Source organism: Peromyscus maniculatus, chromosome 3 (assembly GCF_049852395.1).
Source record: "Peromyscus maniculatus bairdii isolate BWxNUB_F1_BW_parent chromosome 3, HU_Pman_BW_mat_3.1, whole genome shotgun sequence".
Lineage (NCBI taxonomy): Eukaryota > Metazoa > Chordata > Mammalia > Rodentia > Cricetidae > Peromyscus > Peromyscus maniculatus.
The window spans coordinates 166447553-166471776 of record NC_134854.1 but is presented as its reverse complement, the minus strand read 5'-3'; the positions used below and the strand labels follow the sequence as shown (position 1 = coordinate 166471776).

Below are 24224 nucleotides of genomic sequence, written 5' to 3'. Positions count from 1 at the left end.
ATATGAGTAATAGAGCTGCATCTACTCACTACAAAAACAACTCCCTTACAGCCTAGTCTCTCTGTCGGTCTGTCTCCCTCCGTCCTTTCCTCCCTCTCCCATATATACACAGATAGACACATAGACACAAAGAAAGAGAACAGACACAGGCACACACACACACACACACACACACACACACACACACACAGATAGATACACAGACAGAGATGCACACACATACACACGCGCAGACACATAGACAGACGGACACACAGAGAGAGATACAGACACAACATCACACACACACACATACAAACAGACAAACACAGAGAGACATACAGACACAGTCATGTGCGCACACACACACACACACACACACACACGGCACACACACGGCACACACACACGGCAGGGCAGAGGTTTTGAGCATTAATGGCTATTTGAAATGAACAGCTCTGTGCTCTCACACCTGGCCCTTCAGCGTGACCTGCCTGCGCTTCAATCTCATCTTTCTAGTTTCACAGTCAGGACTCTAGTCCTGGCTCGCATCTGTCTCTTCTGCAGATTCACTGTCATCTGATTTGTCACGTCCTGGTCCTTGCTTCCTTTCTCGCATGAGCTCAGTATTCACGTTTCTCAGCAAGGGAGCCGCTGCTTTCGTAAGTGCTTTTCTGCCTCTCTCAGTCACTCATGAAGGAAAAGAAAGACCCAGATGGCAATGCTCGGGCGCATGTGACCAAGCCATGTGCTGCCCCGAGGACTGTGGGTGAAGTCAGGAAGACCTGTCGGAATCAGAGTCGCAAACAACCTGATAGGAAGATAAGTAAATAATTAAGCAACATGACTCAATTGTACTCAAATTCCACAAAATTATAGGATCACAGGAAATATCAACTACTTTAACAAAAATTAGAAGTCAAGGGCCTGTTATTGGTGGGAACGTAGGAGACAGTGTCTTCTTACAGATGGAGATTTGAAGACGTAACGACCTTACTTAATGAAGACAACAATGTCGCTGTTCCTTCAAATTAAAAATACAGGTCTAAGGACATAACAAAGCCAATGACGTCAGCCTTCACGCTTGCACACACATAGGCACACATGCACGCATGCATGCACACATACACGCACTTGTGTTGAAGTGGTTTTCAAAAGCTGGTAACACGTCAAATGCTGTTCCCAGAGGGATACTGGCCTGAGTTGGGATCTTGACTCTCAGTTCTATGTGGCTTTGAGAGAACCAATGACTTTGCTTAACCTGTGTCTTCAGCTGCATAATGGCAACTTTCAATGGCCAACTTGATTGGACTATGAAACATATAAGCCATTTGAATGTTTCTCTGAGTGTTTTCAGGGAGGGCCAACTAAGATGGGAAGACTTGTATGGGCTGGGGTCAGGGAAAAGGTCAGGGAAGAGAAAGCCAGGTGAGCCTCAGGATTGATCTATCTGCTGCCTTACTGCAACATGACCCATTGTCATCCCCACTCTGCCATGATCCTGTCAAATTATGAGCCTGAATAAACCCATCTATCCTTAGGTTGCTTCTTGTTCGTGATATCAGTAAGGAAAGTAACTAATAAAACCATCAGGTTAATGTCAAAGCTCCAGTAACTAGAGACAGAATATGAATACTCATATAGGTGAAATACAGTGCTTAAAGGTTGGGTTAGGGCCAGGCTGCTGTGGGGGAATGCCTTGGGGCCATTTTAGATTGACAATATACTTCCCAACACTGACTTCTCACCTCTGCTTCCAGAAACATCTCTGGTTGACTAAGTTCTTGTCTTTCCGTCTGCTAGTCCTGTTCTCCGGGAGTTCTTTCACTCCAGCACACACTGCCTTCTCTTGTGAAGTCCCCTTGTCTACTGCCAATGCCATTTTATTTTTCAAAACTTCACAAAATCCACTAATAATGGGTTCAGATCTCATGAACCACAGAAAATGCAGCTCATTTAGGGCAGTTAAGGGTATCAAACAATTTTCTCTCTCAATTCCCATCAATTTCACTTCCACAAAGATTTTCTTCCCAGTGAAAGCAGAAGCCCCTCCCTCTCCCCTGCACTGACTGATGATTCTGTCGCTAGAGGAAGACAAGGATTTGCCGGCTGCTCTACTTTTAGCCAAATGGGACTCCCTGTGGACGCCCTCCTGGTTGGAGTGAGCTTCTAGCTTGTTTGAGATCTAGGTCAGCAAAGAGTCCACTCTGCCTTTCGGGCTTCAAACCTCCCAGACATGTGTCGTTCACAGTTCTGCACAGATGCATGGTTTCTTCGCATGCTGCATTTTCTTCTACATGCTTAGTGTGGTTTTTAAAAAGTCTGTCACTACCCAGCCTCCTCCTTCATATCGCCCCTCCCTCCTCAGAGCAAGTCCCTGAAACAATTCTCAAGCATCTCAGAGCTCTCTTCCTCTCTGTCTTCCTCATCTTCCTCTCTAGCCCACCAGGGTCCTGATTTTCCCCTCTTCTGTGCCGACAACCTGCTGGGGGAGAATGCAGAAGTATGATGAGTAGACTCCTTAAAACCAGGACCACAAGCCTCAGAAGGGCTCCCAGCACTGCCTGTCACCAACAGCTCATCACTCCAGGAGTTGGTTTTCCACGGTCTCAACTGACTTTTCCATACATCTAGAACGTCCATCCTCCTGGGTTTGGAGACCTGTGTCCTAACACCCATCCAGCGGTTGCTCCCAGTGATGGCTACATAGTCATCACTCTAAACCTTCCTTCATCCTCCTCTATTTCTCTCCAGACAGAATGCTTCTCTCTCATTTTACTCCTCTTTGCTGGAAGCCAGCCAGCCCTCCAGCCTCCCAAAAAGCCCAGAGTTGTAGGAGCAGAAGCACAACTTTCCCAAGTGAGTCATGGGAAGCCATGGTCATCACAGTCACTGGTATTCCCAGCCCTTACTTCCCAGACTCATTTATTCTGCCTGTCAGGGGCACAGCTCAGCTCAGTGCTCACTGACTGATGGCCGCCATTCCCAATGAGGTCTCTCCAGGGAAATGAAAGTTTAATGCCCTAAGGTATCCACTATAGTAGTAATCTTAGCATCAGTCCCTCCTGAGAGTTCAGGGTGGTATCAGCTATGGGTTATCCTTGGGAGGATGGAGAGCATAGTCACCCCAGTCACTCTCAATATGGCTTAAATCTCTCCTGGGTCCTGAGAGCAGCTGTGCTGTGTCCTACAGGACAGTCCCTGTCTGTGCCAGGCAGCAGCTTTTTTTTTAAATCACCACTGCCAGGCAGTGCTTCTTGCTTCACACTGTGTGGCACCCTGGTCATGTGCCCACTCCATGAGGCATCTCCTTTAGTATTAAGCAGTGGTTCCCTAACTCTAGTGTTCTTTAGGATGACCTGGAACAGTACATTTTGGGTCTGCCTCAGTTTCCTTCATTAAATCTGGAGTAGAACCCAAGAATTACACCTCTGTGTCCTCAAATGAGATCCATTTGGGTTTCCTGAACCAGTTGCATTGTTTCACAAGATCCTAAAGCCCATGGATCAGATCAAATACACTATGACTCTTCACATAGTGGTGCAGGTCAAGACCCTGTAGGGAATAAAGACATACTGTCAGCCAAACACGGCCACATCCCTTCCAGGGGGAAGGGGTCTATCACATAGCTAACTGACCTTTTGAGATGGGGTTACATTAGAACCTTGACATTGGTGTCTATGGCTCAAAGATTAGACACTAAGCCTTGGGAAGATATAACTCACACTTGGTGAGTGGTAGCCCATGCCGGTGAGATCATGAGCAGTCTCAGTCACACTGCATAAACACTTACATTTTACGCATATATCCATTGTGCCAACATTGATGTGGCCAAACAGAGGTGTGCTAATGCCAACAGCTAAGGCATTCTGGGTACTTTTGTTGTCTGGTAGGTAAGAACGTGGATATAAACATTTTTACACCTTGTGTTCAATTCTGTGAAGTCCTGAGTTTCTTTCCCAGAATTCCACTCTTTCAGTTTTCTCTTCCCAGGCCCATGACCAAAGAGCCACACCTACTCTACAGGAAGTGGTTGATTAGGGTCAGCCTCTGCCCACCCAAAGTTCTGCCTGTTGGAAGTATTTCAATGTATGCTGGGTTTGTGTGTGTGTGTGTGTGTGTGTGTGTGTGTGTGTGAATGCAGGAGTGCACATGCCACTACATGTGTGTGGAGGTGAGAGGGCAGCCTGAGTGTCTGTCCTCATCTTCCACCTTGTTTGGGACAGGGTCTCTTTATCTGCTGCTGTGTGCACCAGGCTGGCTGGCCTCCGAGCTTCTGTGAGTTCTGCTGATTCTACCTTCCATCCACCCTAAGAACTCTGCGACAGTGTGCATGAGCTACTGTGCCTGACTTTGCCTGGGTTCTGGGGTTTCAAACTCTCCAAACTTGGGCCCCATACTTACACAGTAAGTGCTTTGTCGCCAACCACCTCTTCAGCCTCACTGCTGAGTTCTGTTTGGTCTTGGTTTTTGGTGGAGGTGGGGGGTAGGGGGGTGAGGGGGTGGGGGGTGGAGGATGGGGGAGTGGGGGGGTGGGGGGGTGGGGGTGCCCTCAGAGTTATGTAGCAGCAATCCATTTTTGGCTTATGTCATAAATTGAGCTAGCCCAGTCTTGAGTGAAACTCAGCTCATCTCTTGGTCTCTCTCTGGATCCTAAGTTAGGATCCTCAAGTAGTTAGAGGCTCAAATAGAGGAACAGGGTAGAGCCAGACAGCAGTGATGAGGTGAGGGCCCAAGTCACCATCTTTGTGGCTTAATGTGTGGCCTTCCTTCTCACCGTAGTGTGAGATCAGTCAGATCGTGTGTTTTGTTGTGTCAGTCGGCCAGGACCCAGATCTGAAGAACCAGCGTTGGTGACTACGCCTCACTTTCTGTCTCCGCTCCCGCTCAGTCAAGTAGGATTTGATGTGCTGGGTTTTGAGTGGTACACACATCTCCGCCTTGTTCTAGAGCCTGGATGTTCTTCTTTGTGACCATCTGACTGTCCTTGTCCCAAATACCTAGTGACATCTCTTATCAGAGCTGTCTCTCATATCAGTCTCCTCCGTCATATTGCCCAAATAGAAGGGAAGCCTGGCCCAGACCTGGTACTTGGCCCTTCCTTGCTCTGGGCCCTTCTTAGAGCTAACAGCCCCATAACAGCCACTAAATTGGTTATACCAGAATTCTCCAGTGTGAGTGAAATGTGCTTCCTGAGAAACTATTGTTAATACTACTTTCATTTTTTAATCTTTATTTGCTATTACTGGTGTGTGTGTGTGTGTGTGTGTGTGTGTGTGTGTGTGTGTGTGTGTGTGCATGAGCACACATGCACACATGTACTTCTTTCCTGAGTGGGATATATGAAATACAAAGTTGTGTCTTTTACTGTGCTGTGAATCTTGGCCTGCTCCAGACCACATAGCTCCAACAAATTTCCCCTTGCCTCCCTCTCTCAGGGACTCCTGCTGCACATTCAGGGTGGGTCTCCCCCCTCAAATAAAGCCCCCTGGAACACCCTCACAGACATGCCTAGAGGTGTGTCTCCTAAGTGAATCCAAACCCAGTCAGGCTGACAGTGATGGTGGTGAATCATTGCAGCCTGATCAAGCAACATGGTGTCATTGATTGTGTGAACCAAGGTGCCATTCTCCAGAAAATCCAGAACTCTCCATGTCCCTCACACTGTCATGTCAGGACATGAAACTTAATGCAGCACCAGACCTACACAATTAATGCACTTAATCGCTGCCTCATGTGAGGTAAAGCTGTTTCAGGCCCCATTCAACAGAAGGAGAAACTGCATTTGCATGGTAATGGCCACCTAGCATGTCACTGGGGTCATTTAATGTGGTCTGAGAGAGATGCATAAGTGCTGTAATCAGAGGTTCCTGGCTGTCTGCAGTGGCCCACTGATGTCCATGGGATGTCTGTTTGCTTTGTTATTTGCTTTTTTGATGATTTGACGAGTCAGATGGGGATTGGCAGGGACGCCTGGCCCTGTGTTCTTCTTCAGACAGGTTGAACAGCCACTGCTCCCCTGCAGTACACTCAGTGTGTCTTTCCCTCTATGATACCTCCCTCTCCATAGGCCATCACATCAGTGTGCATGCTTGGGGACCAGGAAAGGTCTCTGAGAAGATGACAGTTAAAGAAATAGATGGGATGTCAGCCAAGGCATATGGACAGACTGAGGAGGTTTGTTCCAGAATTTTCTGCTTCTCTCTTGCCATCCTGGTCCTGTGGCCACAGTCAGCGAACTGCCCACAGTGCTCCTACTTTACGGTCTCACTTGCATAACCCACCCAAAAGTACAGCATAATGCTCTTTCCAAACATAACTTAAATGCAAGTCATTCCTCTATCAAAACCTCCTCTGTGTTGGTTGGGTGTTTTTGTCAATTTGATACAAACCTAGACATATCTGGGAAAAGGGAATTTTAACTGAGAAAAATGCCTCTGTAAGACTGGCCTGCAGGTAAGTCTGTAGGATATTGTTTTGGTTAATGATTGATGTGTGAGAACTCAGCTCACTACATACGGATAGTTCTACCCTTGGAGGTGGTTCTGGGTGGTATACAAAAGCAAGCTGAGCAAGTCGTAGGAGCAAGCCAGCAAACCGCACTCCTCCATGGCCTCTGTTTCAGTTCCTGCTTCCAGGTTCCTGCCCTGAATTCTTGCCTTGACTTCCCTCAGTAAGAGTTGTGAGTGAAATAAACCCTTTCCTCCCCAAGCTGCTTTGGGCCATGGTGTTTCAGAGGTAGACTCCTAAGACAGCCTTCATAGTTTCCCAAAGATCCAAATTCTCTACCATTACTCTCTAGTGTCTCTGGCCATGGGTCCTGCAACCACCTGCTCCTATCTCAGGAACCAGGAAGCACAGACTGGGGCTGGAAGCAGTGCCGGGCTACACCCCGTGAGGTCCCACCTCCCCAAAGTTAACAGCTTCCAGAAGCCGCACTGTCAACTGGGTACAGAGGCTTCGAACATATGAGCCCAGAGCATGGCCCCGTACAGCAGATTCTAACAGCTTTTCTGGTTTATTGTTTTATTTTTGGGTTTCTACTTGCCACATCCGTTGGTAACTGTTTACTCAGTTATGAGATAGATTTTCTTCCCTCCTCCATCATCTTGAGTTGAAAGTATAGCTTCTCGTGGACACATGCTTCATGAACCTGTAAAATGGGGAACTTGCGTGGCCTGAAGCCAATATTCCAGCATTGTAAGCTAATGGGCCCCAAATCCAAATCCAGTTTGTCAGCCCCAGCTGCCAGGCAGTGGCTCCAAGCCTTCTCTCTTACCTCCAATCCAGAGCTTTGGAAGAATTAAGTGACAAAAGTTAGCACTTATATTTTATTTAGTTTCATCCATGTGTTTGATTCAGCTTTTTTACATTTTCAGATGTTATACTCTCTAAAGATGGCTTCTCCATAAGTGTTTCTGTTTGTGTTTTTAGACCCAAATTCTGCCCTTTCTGTTTTCTGTTTGCAACAGCCAGGTTTCCTGAGGGCACATCTGGGCTGTCAGGGTCTCTAAATAGAGAGCGATAGACCAGTAATTTCTTACTTTTCATCTCCAGATACCTCAGAGATCTTTCCACCAGATATACAGACATGTTTGCAGTATCTTAGGATGGAGTCCCAGGCTCCAGCTGAAGCCACACATGATGGAGAATGAGTGAAGAGAAAAAAGAAGATGACAGGAGATGAGCCTGGCATCTGAGACCTTCCAAAACTTCCAACGGGGGAAACAGAGTCATAGTTGGGAGTGGCCATGCTCGCCTGTACCCCAGCACTGGGAGGGCAGTCGAGGGATCACAGGACTTGAGAAAAGGCTGGATTCCATCACAAGCTCAAGGTCACCCTGAGCTACTGGCTGAAACCCTGTCTCAAAACAACAAACATGTTAAAAACATACATTAGATAACAAGAACATACAAACATACAAAAACACACAAACAAAAGCAAGAACATACAAACAAACAAAATCCCAAGAACAAAAGGCCCAGGAACTTCAGCAGACGGCGCTCTGAATGAAACTCCAGTCCTGGAAGACCCTGGACTCTGAAACCACAGAGGAACGTGTAGGGAAACAGTCCAGCTTCGGAAAGTGACTTGAGTCACACAGAACTGACACATGGGGTTGTGAGAAATTCAAAACCTTCTCCGTGGAAAAGGAAACAATCAGTGAGGAGACAGCCTAAAGAATGAGAGAAAACTCTCGCTAATGACATCTGACAGGAGGTTAACTGTAGGTGTATGAAGAACCCCAAATGTCACACACCCCAAACTCCAAATATTCCCACCAATAAACAGACAAGTGAATAAACAGCTCTCAGGAAAAAGACAAGAGACTTGAAGGAAAACAGGGGTCAGCATCTTTAGCCATCAGGGAAATAATAGCAATGAATAAAGGAAAGGGCATTGGCTAGTCCTAACACTCTTTACCCTTTCCACAGTGACTAAAACCTCATCATTTGCCAGCAGAAGAGTCTTTGACACTATGATACCTGTAGATCCGCAGAATCTGGTTTTCATCCTAAGAGCAATTTCAGGCTTTAAGCCAGAGAGCTTTTAATCCTATTAAAGAAATGTACAAAAAAGAAGAAAAGTAGTGGAAGTGAGCGTCTTCATGAAGCCAGTGAAATCTTCAGATGAAGTAACACCGCTACTAGTCAAAGCCACAGCAGGGGCTCGCTTTCCTGTCCCCATGGCTGAGCCCCCCCCCCAAAAGCTTCATCACCAACGACCTTGGAAGTGGTCTTAGAACTGTAGTCAAGATTTCAGGGCCCAGAAAGAGGAAAGGAATGTAGTCACAAATCTCCCACCCATCCAGGTGTGCAGCCTGCCACGTTGGCTGTGGGCGGGGCTCCTTCCACAGGTAAGGAGACCCAGGCTCTATAGGACAGTGCTGGCAGTGTTGATCCATTACTGACGGGCTCCAAAGAACTTGCTTCTTTGAGGCTCTGGAGGTGGTGCCTCAGTGGGTAATTGCACTTGTTCTTCAAGTATAATGACATGAGTTCGAATGCCCAGCACCCTTGTGAAAATCTAGATGTGACTGCCATGTGTCTGCAACCCTGGCATCAGACAGGTGGAGATAGGTCAATCCTGAGAGCTTGCTGGCCACTGGCCAGTCAGCACAGCCAAAAATACGAGCTTTTTGTCCAGTGAGAGAACCTATCTCAGGGGATAAGATTCAGAGTAACACCTTACCCGGTTCTAGACCGGCTCCTCATGGGCGTACAGGGCACGTGAACCCACACACTCATGTGCATCTGCCATACACACACCACAGAGAAGAAAAGAATAATTGCTTCTCCATGTCTATTCGTTTGGCTTGCAGAGAAACAGAGATGGGGGAGGGATGGAGGGAGAGAGGGGGTACTTTGTATAGGGGTGAGCATACACATGTGCCCCTGCATACAGAATCAGGAGAATACAGCTGCCATTTCCCAGGTGCTGTCCACCTTAGGATTTTTATTTGTTGTCATTATCATTTGAGATAGGGTCTCTCCCTGGCCTGAACTCATCAGCTGGTCTAGGCTAGCTGGAGTGTGAACCCCAGGGGTTCACCTCATTCTGCCTCCCCATCCCTGGGATTACACATGTGTGCCACCACACCCAGCTTTTCCCCAGTGAATTCTGGGAGACTGAACTCAGGCCCTCCAACACTCTGCCTACTGAGCCCAGCATGGACTTTTGACCTCAGCTCTGTGGTATCACCGACTTTGTCTTGCTGTCTTGAATTCCAGGACTGCTTCTGTGTAGAACAGAGCAGCTTCTTTCCTGGCATCCACAAAGGTCTGGATCTCACTTCAGACACTCACTAATACAGGTGTCTGGGGCTTCCCTGGAAATCATGTGGCTTTTGCTGCTCTTCCCGGGCAGAGCCTGCTGTGGCCTTCCCAGAAAGGCCTTTCTCCTTTGTCCTCACAGGGCCTGATTGGCCTAGTTCTGGGAAGTTGCCTAGTGAGAACCAACCTTGCTTGCAGTCCTCATCTGGGTTTGGCACTGGGGAGTCTTTCCTCAAGGGACAGCCTGTACCTGAGCTGACTCAAGCCGAAAGGGTGGCCTGGTCTTGCCTTCCAGATCTGTGGTTCGATAGTTATTCCCTGACTCTACCACAGTCGCCTTGGCAGGAGCCGTCACTGAGGCCTGCCGGGAAAATTCCATACTCCAATTTGGCACCTGTTCCTAGCAGAGACAGGCCTGAACTGCTGGGGAAGAATGCAGGCATGATAAGTTAGATATTGAACTGGTTGGGGCAATAGCAGTCCCTGTACACAAAAGGTGCCTGCGAATCTGAGTGAAGGAGATGGCTTCTCTTTGTTCCTGTGTGAGCAATAAATCCCTGCCCCCTAGGATGGCCCCAGCCTGGCAGGATGGTGCACAGATGATTTCTGATGGCCTACGTGCCAACCACAAGGCAAGCTTGAGCACTGCCAGCTCAGCCTCCACAGAGAATCCCTTCTCTGGGGATGAGAGCTGCCGGTCCAAACCCCAGCGAGCTGGAATGCATCCATTCCTGCCCCTGTATGTAGCTGTGGTGCTCTGTGGCCAGCTGAATCAGGAGACAGGGGGAATGGACTGTCTGTATGGGAAGTGTTGGTCCTTTCTCTGAAATCTGAAGTATAAATAGCCAAGGCGTGCGACCATGCAGGAGCTTTATTGTCATATGCTTGATCCCCGCAGTTCCTCTGGGTGGCAAAGAAGCTTCCATCTTAATGACAATCTAGCAGAGAATATATAGAGAAATCTTGGATTTCTGTTTCATCCTGCTCATGCCAAGTGGCTGGTTCTAAACAGTGAAAGATGAAGGCAAGAAGCGACAGAAGTTAACACTCCATAACTGTCTCATTTGCTCTGGGAAAATCTCCTAAGAGGTTAATACTGCTCCTCACGCTTCGGAGCATGTGTGTGTCCCATGCTGGGAGCTGGGAAGCCGTTCCAGACTCCTGCCGCTGTGGTGCCCAGCCAAGCGGAGAGGGAAGGGACAGCGGGAGGTGCCAACAGAAGCTTTGGTAAACCATTGTTGACGTCACGGTTTTATCCACAGCTAGAAAACACATGACAAGTGAGTGAGTGAGTGTGTGTGTGTGTGTGTGTGTGAGAGAGAGAGAGAGAGAGATAGAGAGAGAGAGAGAGAGAGAGAGAGAGAGAGAGAGAGAGAGAGAGAGAGAGAGAGAGAGAGAAGAAAGAACCCTGTTTCCTTCACTGGGAGGAGAATGGAGTAAGAACTGGAAAGCCATAGGGAACCACAGTGCCCTCAAAGCATCCATGGGAGACTACAGCCACTGTCTTCCTCTGGGCAAGCATCAGGTTCCCAGAACAGTTGGTACCTGATAGGTTTCCAGTGCGAGCATCCTGACCAAGGCATTCCACAGTGAGGAGACAGGACAGCCAGGAAAACACCCGACAACATTGCAGACAACCCAAGCGGCCAGCCATGTTCTGTGTGACCTAAGAGTCCCAAGCTTCACCCAGCTGTGTAAGCAAGAAGCCCCGATGCTAGGGGAAGGTGCTGAGGGTCTTGCAAATGTGGGACTCCTTTTAATGAGAGTGTCTGCAGAAAAGGTATGAAGTCACCATCACCCTGAAGAGGCAGAGATGGGTAACCAGCAGAGAGGTGAGCTTTGTGGCCAGCACCCTTTGATGGTGAGTTTGGCTATAAAAAGACAACCAAGGGAGAGACAGAACAAAGGCCATGGAGGGCAAAGACAAGAGGGATGCTGAGTCTAGCGTGCCTTCCCTAGCTACCCCCAACCTCACATGGTTCTCATGTGAAGCTCAGAGGCTGGAAGATGACTGTGTGCCCAGATGCCCTGTGACTCACCTGCAGAAGGGACTCAACACACTCCCATCTGCTATCCCTGTTCTCCGCCTTCAGAGCGAGCTGGCAGCTGGAAATGGCCCAGGGACCTTCGCTTTCTCTCCCTTTCCCACCCCACCTATCAGAAGTGACTCAGCTCCAGGCACTAACCCCTAGCTGATCTGTGGGACTGCGACAGCTGTGGCCTCGTGAACGGTCCTGTGGTAGCCTACTAGGGCTGCTATGATGAAATACTTCAAACTGGTGCTTCCAAGAGCAGAGACGTGTTTTTTCACTGCTCTGGAAGCCCATGACAAAGAGTGGGCAATCCAGTTTCTTCTGAGGACTCTGCTCCCAGTGTGCAGAAACCAGCCTTCTCAACGTCTTCCCATGCTCTCTGCCTATGTGCCCAGATCCATAGACACTGTCATACTGGATCAGAAACATCGTTTTTTTTTTTTTTTTTTTTTTTTTTATCTCATTTAGCCTTGGAGCCCTCTTTCAAGGTCTCCAAATACTGCCATATGGGAATTTAGGGCTTTACACAGGGATCTGGATTCGAGGGGACACTTCTGACCACAGCACCCTTGGTAAAAGCATTAGCCTGTGAGTGACGTGAGTCCCCTTCCAACAGAAGGTGGACTAGGGACTCCAGGACCATCACCCCAACCCTACTAGCAGGGAGGGTGGTGGAGAAAGCATCTCTCTGTGCTTTTGTGACCTAGCTGGGATGGTCCAGGGATGGTCAGTGGGAGGTCTTTCTTGTTTATCTTTGCCATTGGGGGTGCTCTGGGAGCTAAATTCAGGTTGTGCTTCTGTTCCTATTTAGGTTCCTCAATACCACAATTTATTTAGGGACTCTAGTATCCTTGGAGACGCCAGGGACTTCTGGGGGACTTGTGGCCTCCTCTCATGCTTCCAGGGTGCTCTGTGCCATGAAATCATCCAGGACAGAAAGATGATCTTAGCACCCATTCATCATCATCATCCCACAGCCGCATCTGCTGGAGGCCTGAGAATCTCACAGATGAAACAAACCTCTCCGTTAACAATAACATGTACTCAAACCCCCAAGACTTTGAGAGGAGAATGGGGGTGATTCCTTTGCACTTGTATTGATTACTGAGTGTGTATAAGTCACCAGTGCACTGAGGTGTAGGGAGATGTATAAATATCTTGAGACATCTACCCAGGAGGGTCATGTTGGAGCATGTGTACCCCCAACTTCTAGTATATCACTCTTACCACACTGTTGAAAAGAAGGGGAAGAACTAAGACATCTGATTTTAAAAGAATATTTGAAATTTCTTTTAAAGTAATACACTTTAAAGAAAAGATACATCTGACTTGGAAAAAAAATTTGATAATCACATTCCCAGGAGACTTGGATTCTGTAGAGTTAGCTCCTTTTGCAGTTTACGACAGCAGGGTGTTTGTTCACCAGTGGCGGAGCATGCGTCTGACAACTGGCTTTCCTGGTGCTGTGCTTAGCAGAATCCTCCTTGGCCATGTTAAGGTGCATGGGGCCAAATGGAAGATCTCAGCCTAAGGAGGCTTTCTAGAGAATTAGAGTTCCCCCCCTTCTCCTGGGATGAAGGAGGCTGGCTACGAAGCCATTCCATCGTGGATAGATTTTGCTTAGGAAACAGAAAGCAATTATGTTCCGTGTTGCAAATTCTGTTCAGGGAGATCCAGGGCTCTTTCCTAATTGATCTCCCTCAGCATCTATAGCTTCAGGAGTGGCAAATGTGGTAGGTAGTCTCTCCTCTGTCACTCCTGGCAGACACAGCTGAACTGGCCCCTCCCCCTTTCCTAGGCCCTCCGACTTGATTTAGAAGCCTCCTCAACAGAACAGCTGTCAACGGAGGGCGTTGGCCTGTGAACAGACCTCAGGAGCAGCTCAGATTTCCTGGGTCCCTGACTCAGAGGGTGCTGGAGGCTCCCCACCCTTCTCTTCAGTTTTCTCTTTATTTTTATCCAAATGAGGTCAAGTCACAGACTTACCCTGGACATAGTAAGATGTGCAGGATGATGAGAAAGGGTCAAGCCATGGTCCTGGACTACAGATCAGCACATCTCCTACTTAATGTGCATAGGGATCACCTGTCAATCTGCCAAACCCACATGCACTGACTGGCTAGGTATGGAATGGGTCCTGAGAATCTGCTTATATCTTTGTTTCTTTTTAATTGAACATAACTATATTGTTATCAATGCATAATCAGAGTTAACAGTACTATATCATATAATTCAAATTAGCCAGAAGAAAGGTTTGGTTTTTGTTTTGTTTTGTTTTGTTTTGTTTTATGTTCTTGTTGAAAGCATTTGGTATAGCTTTTAGACAATACAATAAGGTTAGTCTAGAATCACTGTTTAAGCCACCTCTTAAGGAGGTTGTTCTGTCCCAGACATAAAACACCTTGTTGCTGTCAGTGGTTTGGGGCTTGCAATACCCCCTAAAGGCTCCTGTGTTGTTCAGCTGCTCTTTGGCTGGTGTCCCTATACTGGGGAATTGTGGGACCTTAGCTGGCACCAGGAATCACAGCACTAGGAGTGAGCCTTGAAGGTTACTGCTCGTCCCAGCTTCCCATCCCATCTGCATTACCTGGTCAGCGTCATGTGAGAAACCCTCAGTGCAAGCTCCTGCCACCACCACAGACAGCCCCACTTCAGCTGCCCCGCCTCTCCACCAGGGCCAACTAGATCTTCTGTAACTGTGAACCAAGTCAACCACTCCTTCCCGAGTATTTTCTATCAGGTATTTGGTCACAGTAATAAGAAAAGTCACTAATATAGCTGTTCAGAGACCTGCCCCTGTACCTGCTTCTCTTAGAGATGGTGTCTGGGCTTATGAAGAAAGGATGTACCCTCAGGGTCCTCGTGGTGGAATGGAAAGATGAGGTCTATGAGTTTGCACGAAATCTTCTGGAACATCCTTAGTCTCTGCTCTGAAGTGGCTGCTCTGGGGTGTACATCAACTGGTGACTCTCCTCTAGGCCCAGTGAATCTGATAAACTGATCCAAAAGATGGATGAATGGCATGACTTCCTGTGTCAATACAGACAATCTCAGCATCTAGATCATTTTGAGCATGTTAAGCCTTGCTGGTTAGGGGCCTCTCAGCTCATGCCATAGTGCTCAATGTCTTTTTCTTCCCTGTGTGCACCCAGACTAGTGCCTTACAGAGATGGCACCCAGGATGCTCCACAGAGCATCTGTTTTGGGTTTCATCTCAATCCCAGCAGAACTTGAACCTAATCAAAGTAAAAGAAAATGCCCAAGAACATCAAATATGCCTAGGGACTGATCCCCAGTCTTGAATATTCTGGTTAAATTTAATTACAAAATAAAACTCAAGAAGAGTTTCCTTTTCTCTCTCTGATTTAGGCATCCATGTGTTCATATATCAGGCCATAAGCATGTGTGAGGCATTTTCAGTATGTGCCACACTGAGCAAAGCCCTGGAGGCAGGCCAGTCTTCTGAAGTAAATGAACTTATGAAGTTCAAGACCACAATTTAAAAACACACATTTCCTGTTGCCTTAATTTGAAGAGGAATATAGCTTAATTTCTTTCTCACATAACACTTGCTGCAAAGAGGTCTTGACTTGAGTCCTGATGAAAGCCTCTTTGAGTCACATCAGAAAGAGGCTGGACCACAGGCTTTTAGAATGTTCAACAGAGGCTGCTGAGAGCTCCATTTAGTTGCAAATCCATCCACTATCAAAAGTGAACCAGGAGAGGGGCCAAAGCCTCCTAAATAGAAAGAGGTCGTTAGTGCGCAAATGGAACCAAGCTGTTCAAATCTTTCTACCAAGCTGATGATTTCTCCCAGCCTCTTTTCAGTTTGCTTCTCAGTTTAGATGGAAGCAGTGGCCAGATTGGGTGACTTGCCCAAGGCCACAAAGTAAGCCACCAGTAGGGTTTGGAATGACACATTGATTCATTCCTGGCTCACAGACCTTCCCCTGACGGGCCTACTTTTTCCCCCATTGGCTTAACTACAGGGATATTATGGTTGCTGTGAAGAAAAGAAATGGAGAAGGAGAAAAGGAAGAGGAAAAAGATGAAGAGGCAGAGAAGGACATTCATGTCACACAAACACTAAAGCCCCATAACACCCAATATTTGTCTGTTTCACATGGGTGAATGCTACAGGTTTAACTATTCAGACAGCACATATGACAGGGACCAGTCCTGGACTTGGTAGGAAGACTACCGGCTCTGAGTCTCTGAGAAGACAATATATGCTTTGCCTGGAGAATGACCTTGACTCTAGCCAATCGTGTCCAAGCCCTGTGTATAGAGAAGAACTTTGGTTCTGACTGTCAATAGTCCTGGTTCTGGAAGGATGGGCTGCTGAGAACACCCAAGGACAACTCATTCTCAGGTTCCTAGCCTCCCCAAATGGTGACCTCACTCACAAAAACTGAGATAAGGTGTCTTTCCCCCTCTCTCCTGCCTCACCAAGCTCAGAAGGCAGCCCTAACCTCAGAGCCCTTGACCAATTCTTGCTAACTCCTAGCCCTGGGGGTCAAAGTACACGGACCCTTGTCCTCAGCACCTGAACGGATGGGCTTGAGTCTCAAATAGACAGACAAACAGAAAGCATGCTGTCCTTCATGTCTCTGCACACCCCTGCTGTGTGGAATGTCCCGAGTAAGCACAGCTTGAGGGATGGCTTGTCCCAGCACCTGTACCAACCCCTCTGAGGTTAAATGCCCATGAGTAGCCCCGAGCTTCCCATGCCTCTGGCCTGACTAACTCGGCAGAGGAAGGAGGGTGAGCCCATCTGTCCTGGATTCTCCCTTTCTCCCACACCCTATTTACTTCCTCCTCCCACAACAAGAGCTGAGGCAAACTGAACAAGGCTGCTCACTCCCATCGTGACAAGGTCAGTGTGGAACTAGGTGCTGACCATGAGGTAGACACTGCAGTGGTGAGTCACAGGCCAGCAGGAGGAGTGACCCAGGGTTCTTTCCTATGACCTGCACACCAGACAGTAGAGCCACAGCCTGTCACCCCAATGCATGTCACGTGTGCAATGCTGCCCCTGTCTAGTACCAAAGGCCCTTGTCTGGTGGGTCAAGCTTTAAAAGTTCCAGCTCTGGCATCACCTGCTCTAACCATCATCCAGGCAGCGAAGAGTCCATAGTCTTTAGTGACATGCCTGACCAACCCATAAATTATCCCCTGTACACGATGTTCCAGAGCGCTGAGGCTCTGGGATTCCTGTCCTAACTGCTCGGGTCTGATTTCCAAAGCCTGGGACTTAGTCCAGACTCATTCACGAGTGGTAGTCAAGGGGTACACTTTGTGGAGGGGGTGATAGGGGCTGGAGGCCATACACAAGTAGGCTGGGGTCACCATACATATGTGGGTTAGGCACACCATGTCCTCTCTTCCCAGTCTCCAGGGTGTGAGAGACCCTTAACATTCTTCCTTTAGGGTGTTTACTGGCTTCCTCTGCTAGATCAGAGCCCTGCTTCTCCTGGGTCCAGTGATCAGTGCCATGGTAATCACTCCTTTGTTTATTTTTTTCTGCTGAACTCTAGAAAATATACTTCCTATTTCCACTTAGATGTATCAAATTATCTCAGACTTCACATAATGAAAACTTGCATTTAAACCTTTGCCTCAAACAGCGTATCCCTCTCCCGCCTCCCCACTCTCAGCAACTGGAATCTCCACCTGCTCCAGTGGCTCAACCTGGAGGACCTGGGAGCATCCTTATGTCACGGCTGCTTTATTCCGCCACATCAACTGTGTCAGCGCTTTGCCTAAGACACCTTTTCTCCTGTACCCACTCTCAAGCCACCTCTGTCTCCTCTGTCCCTCTGCTGATCTGCAATCCATTTCCCCCAGTGACCTGTCAGTTGGGCCATGCCTTTTCCCTGTGTGACAGCCAAGGGTGTGGCCCCTGCCTCCCTTTCCTACCTCATCCCACAGTGTTCTGGAACCATCTCAGCAGGCTGCCCTCCAAGCTGGCTCCCCCTCAGGCTGCCCCTCAGGCCGCCCCCCTCAGGCTGCCCCTCAGGCTGCCCCCTCAGGCCACCCCCCAGGGTGTCCCCCCCAGGCTGCCCTCTCAAGTGCCCCACTCCCCATTCCAAGACACCCTCCGCCCCTCCACCCTTCGCACATCTCACCATGAGGTTTCTGATCAGAGGTCAGCAGCCCTGGAGCCTCCTTGCAATCTACCAAGCAAAGGTCCTCGTCCCTGCGTTCATTCTCCTCACAGCTGCTTCCTCGTCCCTGCACGATGCCTCCTGTGTTCGAAATTATCTTAAATGATACAGCTTGGGAAACGTCTGTCATTTCGGACATGAACTCTTCAAACACAATGGTCATATTTATCCGGCCCACATTCGCTCTTCTGTGCCTAGGACAGTCAATCCACACAGTCGGCACAGGGGTGAAAATCTGTGTACATTATAGACACCAGTGAAGAACCTGTGGACACGACAGACAGCTAAATTAGAGTGGCATCTGCTATGTCCCCGGGGGACTCGGGCTCAGTCATGTTTTTTTTTTTGTTTTTTTTTTTTTTTTTTTTTGTTGTTGTTGTTGTTTGGTTTTTCAAGACAGGGTTTCTCTGTGTAGCTTTGTGCCTTTCCTGGAACTCGCTTTGTAGACCAGGCTGGCCTCGAACCCACAGAGATCCACCTGCCTCTGCCTCCTGAGTTCTGGGATTAAAGGCGTGCGCCACCACCGCCCGGCTCAGTCATGTTTTTTATATTCCAAAGAGTCAACTACTGGTCTTTAGCTGTGTCTTCTCTCCTGGTCATTCGTGTTGGTTTCCAGAGCCTGTGTGTGCCCTCGGAGGTGATCTAGTTCTGTAGAAAGAATGTAAGGCTCCTCTTGAGCAGAGGTATTCTACTTGCCCCAAGGAACTGAGAGAAATGGATTCCCACCTCAAGAGTGACAGGTTCCAGCTCTGTTCAAGGGGACAGATCCATCCTCAAAGACTCCTGTGGGTTTATCTGGGCAGAGAAATTACAAGAACCTCTCTGTTCCTGGTGGCTTTTGTCACTTTGTTTTCTTGTGTGCTCAGTGGCTTGTTCCTAACTTACAGCCAATCACCACACTGCCAGATGGTGCGAAAGACTTACCGGAATTTCGTTTTCAAATAAACCACAAGCTTGGATGATCTAATGCTGTTCCACATAAAAAAGCCACAAAACTGGACAAATTAACGTTGTTTCAAGAAAAGAAACGCGTCGAAGCCATCAGTCTTGCCTGTCTCAAATGACTGCCCTGAGACCTACAAGCCAGGGGTGTTCCTGTAGGAGCCCAGGACAACAAAGGACCAGGAAGTCCCTTGGCCTTCACCGTTGCCGCCACAAAATAACCTGAAGGTGGTTTCATCCCCTGGCCTGTTAAAATGGTTTCTGTCAAGTTCACATCCACACGTTGAGCACCCACGGATGTCAATACTCCTGTCCATCCTGTCAGCACCACATTCTCTCTACAAATGCTGAGTGCCTCTGACGGCTCCCTGGACACAGGCACTAACTCACAAGGTCCTCCACGGCAGCTCAGAGTACATGAGCAGTGCAGGAAGAGTAGCTGGCCGCCACCCTCAGCAGCAGTGACAAGATGGAAAGCATCTTGGACAGTGCTCTCAAGACCAGAGTCCTAGACTACACTGCCTCACAGGCTTGGGATCACGAACAGGTTGTAAGCCTGTCATGGACATGGTTCTCTCAGCCTTCAGAGGGAGACAACAGTAAACCAATGACATCATCATAAGGTGAAACACAAGCAGATGTATAAAGTCCTGCAGCACTGTGCCCAATGCACAGTGAGCATTCCCTAAATGTGGATGTTATGTGGGGTGAGGATTATGGTGGCAGTGATGAGGTCAGGTTCGCAGCTGCCCCAGCTCTTCCTATAGCACATACATCCATCTAGAGCCAAAGGGCTGGAGGGCCAGTCTGAGGAGAGTGTCCTCCTACCTCTGTGGTCAGTTAACAGAATCCAGTCACAACAGAAGCTGAAAAAACCACCCACGAGGAGTCTAAGAACAGTCCTGTCTCTTCTCCAACACCAGGATAAATGGCTTGAGAAGTTTGTGTCAAATTAGAGTCTGTGGATTTAACTCCTTGCTCATGTTGACACCATCAGCACGGGTGGATAGCCGTGATCACATGGGATAAGAAACTCCAGAATTCATGTGATGGGGGAATGTCTTTCTGTACACTGTGAATATGTGTTGCTCTGATTGGTTGATAAATAAAGCTGTTTGGCCTATGGCAAGGCAGCTTAGAGGCAGGCAGGAAATTCAAAGAGAGAGAGAGAGAGAGAGAGAGAGGAAGAAGGGGGGGCACCAGTGAGCAGCCCAAGGAGCAACATGTAATGGGATGCAGGTAAAGCCAAGGAACATGTGGTGATGTATAGATTGATAGCTATGGGCTAATTTAAGATATAAGAGCTAGCTAGCAAAAGGCTTGAGCCATGGCCATGCAGTTATAGTTAATATAAGCTTCTGTGTGTTACTTGATGGATGTGAGTGGGAGAGATTTGTCCCAACCGCTGGCAGGCCGGGACACAGGAAAACTTTCAGCTACATTTATGTGACTGGATTCAACACACGGAGTTGGTAGTTATAGTCCAGACACTCATTACTTAATGGTTGCTTTCTGAGCTCAGCAAACTTGGTTTTGTTAAATCTTCACTATATATTAATGCTATACTGCTTCCCATTCTGTAAGGAAGAAAATTTTTGCTAGTTCTATAAGAGCCGTACCTGATTGGTCATAAACCTGCTTGTGTGTTCTAATGTATATTTTGATAGACATCACTAGAGATGAAAATTAAGCTGGCATTAAATTAAATAATGGTGCCGAGAGCCGGGCAGCGGTGGCTCACGCCTTTAATCCCAGCACTCGGGAGTCACAGGCAGATGGATCGATGAGTTCAAGGCCAGTCTGGTTTACAGAGCAAGTTCCAGGCCAACAAAAGTAAACAAACAAACAAACAAACAAACAAACAAATAAAATCATGGTGATGATAACAGGGTTAAAGAGCACCCCCAACACTAAATACCTTACGAGTGTCCCTCAGTCTCCAAAACTACCCTGTGATAGAGAGGCTCTTGGTGTCCCACGTCACAGATGAGGACCCCCACAAACACAAAGGCAGTAACTGTACCCCAGAGGCAGAGTTGGGATAAATAGCCAAGCAGGGATTCTAACCAGGCACTTTGACCTTTGACCTCTGGCTATGCTGCTTCCAGGAGGGAGGGCTCAGCTCGCAGAGGTTTGCACACTGAACAAAACCTTTCCTGTTACTTACTTCTCAGTGTGGGACAGAATGGTTGGCAAAGGTGACTTAAAAGCCCATTGTAGCTCACAGTTGGAGAGAGTTCATGCAGAAGGAGGGTGAGGCGGCTGGTCACAGTCTCCGGTCACAGTCTTCACATCAGCAGTCAGGAAGCTGAGAGAGGTGAACGCTGCTGGTGCTCACAGCTCTTGCCTTCCTTTTAGTCAGTTGGGTGGGGCTGCCCAGTTACGGTGGGTCTTTCCTCCTCAATGAACGCAGTCCGGAAACTCCCCCACAGAGCTATCTCCCAGGTGATTCCACAGCTTGCCCCATTGATAATATTAACTACCACATTGTCCATCAGGTCGGTTCTCTGAACACACCACATCCACCACAACAGAGAACAGACCTGACCAGCTTCGTAAGAGGCCCTGCACACCGCTCCAGACTCGCAGGGGCTTAGCCGGGGCTTACTGTGGAGAGGGAGGGCAGGCTCTCGCTTCCTGATGCCACGCTGAAAAGCCTGTGTGTTGTAGGGTGTGTGTGCCTCTCCGTGTGCCTCTGGAGGGCAGAGCTGACTCTTTGTTTCCACCATGATGGTTAATATCGTCAACTGGACAGGCTGTAGAATCGCCTAGGAGACAAACCTCTGGGACTGAATACAGGCCATCACACTTGTGGGCCAGGGCCTTTGCCTGCAGCCATCTTGCTGGCCCAGAAACTATATTTTGACTGGATTTCTCAGAAGCATGAAAGGAGACAAATCACTGTGTCCTCCCACCACCCCACCCCCACCCCCAGACACACTTCACCTTTCTAGGGTTAATTCTGTTCATTCCGAAGGCTTTCTTTTCACCCCCACACTCTTGGGCCCTGGCTAGGCCTGGCAAAGGCCTGAAGCTCTCAAGACAAGCCCTTGGCAGGTCAGACACAGCTCACAAACGTGAGTCTCCTCATCAAGTACCCAGCTGGGCTTCCCACCCCAAAGCCTCCTTCAGCGGCCCTTGGGGATCCCTGAGGGGACCTGCATTTTAGACCCACCCCACGGCAGTGCTTCCCTGCCTTGGGCAAGCCCTGCCAGCTCTGACTCACTCACCATTCTTTACTAGAGGTTCAGATGAAGCAATTCCAGGGAGAAATCCGCTCTCTGCTCCCTCACTCGGACCATGACTCATTATTTAGCACACACCAAATGGTTCCCCACCTCCCAAGGAGGAGGCGCGGAGCCCGTTACATAAGTGGCCTCCACAGCTGCTGCCGGTAATTGAAAGTGAAGCTCTTCTGACTAGAAGCCTGCTGGGAGTGGGGTGACTCTTTCCTCACCCCGTGATAGCATCTTTATGGGAGAGGTCTCTGGAGCCAGGGTGTGGTGTGTGTGTGTGTGTGTGAGGGGGGGGGGGTTCTGCACAGTAGGCGAGACTTCTGAATAGCTTGTGCTTTCTACCTTGTTAAAACGTGGCCCTTCCACAGCATCTCTGATCTTAATCTCCCAAATAAGCTGGAGCTGAGCTGTATGAGGCAGGATCTGGATCCTCCTGCAAAGCCCAGGAGGAAATGTGGCATGGGGTTTCTATGCCCAGAGACCCACCCAAGAAGGACCACCCAGGAACACGGTCTCCGGGCAAGGAGTTGCAAGAGCTGTGCTTATGTAATAATCCCAGAAGAGGGATCCTGGACAACAGAGCTGACTTCCAAGACCCAGGGCAAAGGAGACCCTGTTGATCTGGTTCAGAAGGGACGTGACTAAATGGCTCTTGAAAAAAAGGACCTAGGGGGTCCTGTCTAGACCCCATGATCCTGTCTTCTCCACTGGCACTGGCGTCACCAGGAAATTGCTTTGAAGGAGTTATGGGAAACCAGACACACTCTGACATCCTTCCATTTCCAGTATCTATTTAATGCAGAGACCGCTGGCTTCAGGACCCTTGGAAACCCGTGCCCCCAGGGAACGTCTGCCTGCTGGGATACCCAGACTAAAGGGTTAGATCACTAGGTCAGGTGACATTTCTGGTTCTCTGGGCCTCAGTGTCTGCCTCAGCTGAACTGGGAAGGACAGCCAGGGGAGGCAATTCCAGCACATTGGACACCGGCTAGTCAACACTGGAGTCCCCAAGGAGCACGTTCCAGAAAACATCTGGACACCCAGAACCTGAGGCCCTAGAGATGACTAGTCCAGGACTCTCAGAAGGGCTAGGGAAATGGGTATTTTTGTAAGGACAGAGAGTGGAACGGTACCACTGGATTATTCAGATATTGCACAGGGCTGCGGATACAGTAAGATCTCAGCCTCCCTGAGTCAGTGCTCTGGGCTCATTGATTCCCATGTTGAAATCTGACCCCACAATGCCCCAGGCTCAGGCTGATTCAAGAAATAGTACAAGGTGGCCCTCATGCAATATGACTGGAGTCCTTATAAGAGAAGACATAACAAAAAAGGAGACCACGCAGAGGTACAGGGTGTAGCTGCCACCTGCAAGCCAAGCAGAGTGGTTGCCAAAGAAACCAGCTTGCTGGCATCTGGCTCTCAGATTTACAACCTGCAGAACCCTGAGGAATCAGGTCTAACTTCTGGTGTGAGCCACTGGAGTACGGTGCTTCATTTGGGCAGCCAGAGAGGACAGTGACACTTGGTGATACTGCAGCCACCCTAAAGTTGGGTGGGGGGAAGGGTCATTGGCTGTTCTTCCAGGCATGAAGCCCAGGCCTCCCAACACTGTTCTCAAGAGACACACCGGGGTCTGCAGAGGCGATGGCCACCGAGGAAGAAACTGGATGGGGAAGAGAGACAGGACGGCAAGGCCTGGGGGAAACATGGGTCTCCAGAAGGCCCCCAGCAGGAAACAGTCACAGGAGCCTCCAGTGTTGTTTGGTGCCGGCCTTCGCTGGAACATCCACTCTAGGAGGTCCTCCAACGGCAAGAGACTCTGGGTTCAAGCTGCCTTTCAAATGCACACAGTAAGTGCCACAGGCCAGCCTCTCAGAACACTCCTCACATTACTCTGACCTAAGCCCTGTCAAATGTGGCCCAAAAGAAGCTTCTAGTGTCTTTACTGCATCAGAGACAAAAATATCAAACAGAAAAAAAAAATCAAGAAAGCAGACCACCGCCATGGGCTTAGCAGTGCATCAATATCAAGGTAAAGTGCACTGTAAAGAAACAGTTACGGGTGTGGTGCCGCACACCTTTAATCCCAC

The 24224-nt window shown here is 48.7% G+C and overlaps 1 long non-coding RNA gene across 3 annotated transcripts; it reads right to left on the bottom strand.

Annotated features, from left to right (window-relative positions):
• Positions 1 to 5229: 5229 nt before the first annotated feature.
• LOC102914974 (uncharacterized) lies at positions 5230 to 22292 on the bottom strand. Of its 3 annotated transcripts, none has more exons than XR_013050237.1 (4): positions 22126 to 22292; positions 17915 to 18218; positions 8405 to 15524; positions 5230 to 7840 (listed from the first exon to the last, which is right to left on the bottom strand). It is a non-coding gene; the product is annotated as an uncharacterized LOC102914974 (long non-coding RNA). The 3 variants fall into 3 exon arrangements; XR_013050238.1 differs by having other exon boundaries at positions 5230 to 14783; positions 15349 to 15524; positions 22126 to 22287; XR_013050236.1 differs by having other exon boundaries at positions 5230 to 15524; positions 22126 to 22284.
• Positions 22293 to 24224: the final 1932 nt, after the last annotated feature.